The sequence below is a fragment of the Lepidochelys olivacea genome (genome assembly GCF_965140295.1).
Source record: "Lepidochelys olivacea isolate rLepOli2 genome assembly, chromosome: 8".
NCBI classification, from domain to species: domain Eukaryota; kingdom Metazoa; phylum Chordata; order Testudines; family Cheloniidae; genus Lepidochelys; species Lepidochelys olivacea.
The window spans coordinates 7,973,553-7,980,421 of record NC_140418.1 but is presented as its reverse complement, the minus strand read 5'-3'; positions in this window follow the sequence as shown (position 1 = coordinate 7,980,421).

Here is a 6,869-nt window from a genome sequence, read left to right as displayed (position 1 = left end):
TTCCTGTGATCAACCAATACACTCAGAACTTTCTCCTCCTTTCACTTCCAAATCATATATCCCCAGCTTATAGCAAAAATTCTTAGTTAGTCGCTTGATGTGTGACCTTGTACTTCGCACAATTAAATTTCATCCCATTTCTATTACTCCAGTTTACAAGGTCATCCAGATCATTTTGAATGATATTCTGGTTCTCCTCCATATTGGCTCATCCTCCCAACTGTGTGTCATCTGTGAATTTTATTAGCATACTCCCACTTTTTGTGCCAAGATCAATAATAAAAATGTTAAATAAGGTTGGTCCCAAGACTGATCCCTGAGGAACTCCACTAGTAACCTCCCTCCAGCCTGACAGTTCACCTTTACATATGAACCATTGTAGTCTCCCCTTTAACCAGTTCTTTACCCTCCTTTCAATTCTCCTCTTAGTTAAATTGGAGAAAATAGGGATTAATTTCCCATGTGGAACTGTATCAAACTTTATGAAATCCAGGCACATTTGATCTACTGCATTTCCTTTGTCTGAAAAATCAGTTATCTTCCCGAAGAAGGAGATCAGGTTGGTTTGTCACAATCTACCTTTTGTAAAACCATGTTGTATTTTATCCCAATTTCAGTTCACCTCTGTCTTTAACTAGTCTTTCAAAATTTATTCCAATTTGCATACAATTGAGGTCAAACTAACAGGCCTATTGTTTCCTGCATCACTTCCCCCCCCCCCCCTTCTTAAAAATAGAAGCTATAGTAGCAATTCTCCAGTCATAAGGTACAATCCCTGAGTTTACAGATTCATTAAAAATTCTTGCTCTTGGGCTTGCAACTTCATATGCTAGTTTCTTTAATATTCTTGGATGGAGATTTTTCAAGTTACCCCAATTTAGTCTCATTAAGCTGTTTGACTTCCACTCAGATGTGGTAATATCTACCTCCATATCTGTGTACCTATTAGTCACCCTGCCACTATCTCTAAGCTCTTCATCAGCCTTATTAAAAACTGAGGCAAAGTATTAGTTTGGGTGCTGGGCCATGCCTAGATTATCTTTAATCTCCATCCCATCCTCAGGGTTTAGCACTCCCACTTCTTCTTTCCTTGTTTTTTTTAATTAATATGGCTAGAGAACCTTTTACTATTGATTTTAATTCTCTTTGCAAGGTACAAGTCTGTTTGGCTTTTGGCAGTTCTTTCTTTATTCCTATACCTTCTGCCCTCTAAGAGGTAACTTTCCTTGCTGATTCATCCCATTTTCCATCCCTTCTAAGCTTTCGGCTTTCTCTTAATCACCCCATTTGAGATGTTTGCTGCTTATCCAGTTTAGTCTGCAACCCTTCCCTACAAATTTTTCCCCTTGCTTGGGATGCTGGTATCAGTAGTTTCTGCAATTTTGACGAAGTATCCAAGCCTCCTCTACATTCAGATCCTCGAGTTCTTTGGTCCAGTCCACTTCCATAATTCCCTTAATTTTTTTTAAGTTAGCTAGCGTTACCATACGTCCATATTTTCCCAGACATGTCCAGCTTTTTGTTTCTTAAATTGCTGGGAGGAATTTTTAAATATCTAAAAACATCTGGGATTTTGCCATTCTTCCCTAAAGAAGAGTTGATCATTCAAGAGGGTGAATGTTGATCACTCAGAAGTGCCTGCTTTTTCCCCCTAGCTCCCAGCACTTGTGCCATGAAACAGCTGTTTTGTGTGGGTGGGAGGGAGGGGGAAGGTGGTGGAGGCGGGGCTGGGGATTTGGGGAAGGGGTCCAATGGGGCAGGGAGGGGGTGGAGTTGTGGCTGGACCAGGGGCAGGGGGCTGCAAGCAAATCCCTTCCCTCCCCGCCCCGAGTATCCTCTTTTTGGAATGTTCAAATATAGTAACCTTAAGTTAACCCTTTTGAAATCAAGGATGCTAGTTGCAGATCTATTTTTGTTTCTCCTTCCATTTAGTTTAAACTGAATTAGCTCATGATCACTCAAACCAAGGTTGTCCTGTACAACCATAAGATCCTCCGTACTCACCAATACCAAATCTAAAATGGCATAGCCCTCTGTTGGTTCAGTGACTATTTGGTGAAGAAATCTGTCAAATATCACATCCAGAAAAAGCTGGGCCCTACTATTATTAGTAGCACTTGTTCTCCAATCTGTATCTAAACTTTGCTAATGCTTGAATATTTCCAGCAGTAATTACCTTACTTGTAATTGATAAACTCATCAATGTGTTGAATTTGGCTGTATAAAGGACACCTGTTGTGGGAATGGGTAGAAAAGAGAATGTATTTGTTGACTATGCCAATACTTTTGTATCTGTGTTGCTGCCTTCAGCAGCGTACTTGCTAATAAAGTTGTCAGATCTCTCTTGAAGCTCACTCTGTGAATACCTACTTTTTCAGTACTAATTAAGTTCAAAATTGAATAGGCACATGCTACTTAGGGTAATGTTGCATCAGTAAAATGGACTGCCAGAATGGATAGAATAGAGAGCTGCGTGATTTTACACTACTTGAGGGTAAGAGAAAATGCTTTTTCTCCAAAACTAGCTTCACTTATATTGCTCTTTACTTTATTGGGCTACATTCTAGCCTTTTCCTGCTAATGACAGAAAAGAATGAATAAAGAAAAAACAAGGTACGCTACCAAGCAAGTTAGACACACAACTGCAGAGCTACTTGGTGAGAAGGGTAAGGACAGGAAGAATAAAACTACCCTAAGACACAGTGTTAGGTCAAGGATTCATCTACTTTTTCCTAAATGTAGACTACCTCCCTATTCATATATTGTGTGCAGACCAACTCCCCTCCAGGACCACATGACAGGCTATTGGTAAGCACAGCAACTGATTACATGGAAAATGATTTGGCTCTCAAGGTTATTTTAGAAGCTAGAATGAGCCAGTACTACATGACTAGTCAACTCTGAACTATCAGCATACACCCTCCCTACCTACCTGTGTTAGGTAAGCAGTGGAAGTGAGCTATCAATTGTTGGGATAAGTTTGCATGTTTTTTTTCCCTCTCTTTGAAGTGGTCTGATGCTCTGTTCTTTACTGATAGTGCAGTTCTCAGATATTTGACTGCCCTATGAAGCAGTGTACTACCCATGGCACTCCAGGGCAAGTACAGCAATTACTTTGTGTCCTTTTAGCTACCTAATGCGAGTTCTTTTGGCGATGTTTACAACAGTCTAATTTTGCTCCTGGTCTTTCCCCTGGGGTGCTGCTCTGGCTCTTACTTTCAGGTGGCCCCCTTCCTCACATACATCCTTCCCACCACATCACTTACCTGCTGCTTAGTGGTGCTTGTTCCCCCTCTCCTCATGTTCCATTTCAACGATGCAAAGAGCAGCATTCAAGTTAAATAATAGATTGATGGTTGCTCGTGCAGGTCTTAGTACTAGAGAATAGTGTGAATTTAGTTCTGAACAGATTTTTTTGTTTGTTTTTTTAGCTAAGAAATGAAGGATTAAATAATCAGTTTGCTTTGTATATAGCAGCATCTGATGAAGGCAGTTGGCTTGAGTTTTTCATACACACAAAAACAGAGGGAAGGAGAACTTTAGAGCCAGAATTGGCAATACAGGGGAAGTTGTATTACTCTCAAACAACCCCCTTCCCCAAAAAACCCCACTGGTTTCAAGTTGTCTCTCTTTTCTACAGGAATCCTGTGCTATTGTGTGCAGGCTGGACAGTGTATGTGCTGACAGTTGTACAGTATGTTCAATGGGTGGACCCCAGTATTATTCATTACCTAGAATCCTCCAGATTTTCACAATAGTGCTGTTCAGTTAAAAAAGATCTCTCTCAGACCAGATTGTAAGGCTGTTTTAAAAACAAAACTATCAAACACCAAACAGTATTGTGACCACTAAGGGAATATCTATTCACCACACCCAACCTTGTTCATATCTGGTGTTTTCTCCCTTCCCAACAGATGGCCCTACAGGAGATTAATCTAACTTGTACTGTTGGTGCTGAAAATGCTCCGATATTTAATCCTAGACCCTGTAGGTCAATGTTACCTGGAAAGGCTGTGAATAGAGAGATATTTGAGTAAGCCCATTAAAGTCAAACCTGTGCATTAAACAAAGCATGGGCCCTGCTGAAAAATTAGTCTAAAAAGGTACTGAGAGATCAGAAATTGTTTGTCTTCATAAGGTGGTTTGTCTACCTCCTTTATGAAGCACTTTGGAGATTTACTAAGGGATAGAGCAGCTTTTGCTAGTTTTTTTTTGTTTTGTTTTTTTTAAATGGAGCCAAAGTCAGAGTGAAAACCCTTGAGAACAGAGATCCTCCAGCCAGAAAAGGGAAGCTCTTGCAAAAGCAGGGAATCTGACAGTGGAGGAGAACGCTTCGAAGCCCTTTTGGGGAGAGGCCTCTGTCATTCTCTCTCTGGATTCCTCACAGTAGAATTCTTCTTCAGAGGAAACAACAGTGGCATCAAACACCAATAGAGCCCTTTGGTTCTTGAATGTTACAGAACCTGAGGTTGCTCTTATTCATATCCTTGCCCTTCTCAGGCTTGTTCCTTCCCTGATCACTTGCTCAAAGAAGTAGTGAGAGATATTGCTGCCTCAAGGATTTTTTGAGGGGAGAAATTTACACTTAGGGCTTACTGTCAAGAGCCTGCTCAGGGTTCAAAGCCAGACCCTTATTTTCTTCAGTAGTAGAGGAAGCAGAGAACTTCAAAATCCCTCCCCTTCTGGCTCCCATTCCCCTTAAAAGGGAAAAACATGTCCAGTTCATCCCTCCTGCTTGGCTTGGGATGGATGGGGGCTGGCTTGTTTCCCCAAAGCACCCCTCTTTAGGGGGATGACTTGTTGCCTCACAACTTCCCTCTTTGTTCTGCATGGATGCCTTGGGACTTACCTCCTGCATAAAGCACTTCTTGCTGTTAGAGCATCACCCTGCTCTGCAGCAGGGTTCTAGGTCCATTCTCCCCCACCCCCTTATGGGAGCTGTGGCTGCCTGGGTAGTTAGGGGATCCCACTTGCCTGTTTCACTGCCAGCCCCGAGGAAGTCAGGACAGAAGGATGGAGTCAGGCTGGATGCAACTCGCTGTCTGCTGATCCTGGGGAAACTGACTCTCAGAGAGTATAGCTTGCATATGGCCCAGTGCTTTCTTGGTTGCTCTGCCCTGCTTCTATGGGGCAGAAGAGCAAGCAGGGAGAGTTAAAACCACAAGGAGTTAACTGACCCAGGGAAAAGCAGGAATGCTGAGGAGAGAAAAGTGCTCCCCCCTGCCCAAAAAATTGGGCACAAAAGTTAAAACAGAAGGTGTAAGGGAAGCAGCTAAAGAAAACACCTGTCTACTGCTGCATATTGAGATGACCCTGGCTTGCTGCCAGAGTCATGGTTAGACTGTGAAGCCAAAACACTGAGCCACCTCCATGAGCTACAGGGAGAGCAGAAGAGTCCAGCTGTCCAGACCTGAGAGAGACACTGGGCTGCAAAAAGGCCGTATCTTCAAGCGGTTATGCAGAAAGAATCTGCAAACTTGTATGCAGCCTGAATGTGAGGACCATGATTGGTTCAAGTCAAAGATGATCAGAATATGGACCTCTGTAACATGCAGGATGGTGTCTGTAGTATTTGAGAAAAAAGGCTTTTGGGGGTGGGAAAGAGGATTAAAAGTGGTTTTAGCCATGTTGAGCTAGAGCGGTCAGACAGCCTAAGACATTAGTTCAGACAATAGAGAGGTAGATTGGAGAGTTGTCAGCACAGAGAGTGTAGCTGAATGTCTGCAGATGAGATTACTTGGAAATAAAGGCTGAAGAGAAGGAAAGTAAGGGCACAACCCTATGAAATGCCCACAGGAAGTTAAGGAGTGAAGGATCTTCTGAAGGAGCTATTATTGATGATGGAGGACAATCACGAAAGGACAGTTTCAGAAGCTAAAGGAATACAAGAGAATGAGGATGGAGTACTGGTTCTGTGCTTTGGGCAAGAGCAACTCAGAGCAAGGGGTGGAAGATAGACTGGAGAGGTCTAAAATAGAATGGAGAGGGACAGTGGCTTAACTGTAGAGACAGTGCATTCAGTGAGCTTAGAGATGAAAGAAGGGAGATGGGGTGGTAGTTTGAAAGGCAAGTGAGGTCAGGACTGTTTGTGGGGGGGTAGATAGAGACTTGTGTGCTTGTACTGTGAAGAGAGCAGTCATGAGGAAAATCAGAAAGTAGAGGTGCCACAAATTTTTGCATGTGGGATAGGGCAGAAAGATGAGTGGTATGAGGGGAAGCCTAGGGTTATGTATTTTGTCATTCTCTTGAAAAAAATCATTAAGTATAATGTTTAAGAAGCGTGTGAAAAGTGGCAAAAACATGGCTGAAGTTCCAGACTTGGGATTCAATTGACCGAGTTCAGAAGATAGCAGAACAGAGAGAACAAATGTAATGGAGAAAGTAAAGGTATCTGGCAAAAACCCCATGATATGCAGCAGGATGACAGCAGCAAAAGAGGAAGTGGATGTTGTGTGCAAGGGCTGAAACCCCTTGGCAAGGCTGACAAGAATTAAGGGTGGAGAACAGTAAGGCTGGAGAAAGTCAGCCATATAAGTGAAAGGGCAGGAGGCTGATGACTGAGAACAGACAAATTAATGCTGACAGATTAGAAATCTGGGAAAGGCCAGCTGACAGATTGATAGAGGGGCTCATGGGTGATGCTGAAAGACCAGAGCTTGTTCAAGGTAAGCTGAATGAACGACTCTTGGGGAGTTGGGAGGGCAGAAGCCAGTGCTGCTAGTTGAACAAAGAGGCGGGAAAACGTGCAGTGTGTGTTAAGTCAAGTTGGGCTGCGTAGGAGATGGAGGGAGCCAGGAATTGAAAGCATAAAGGAAGGCTGAGGTGGGTGGGTGGGTGGATGGTTGCTGATAGCAGCAGGGTGCAGGACA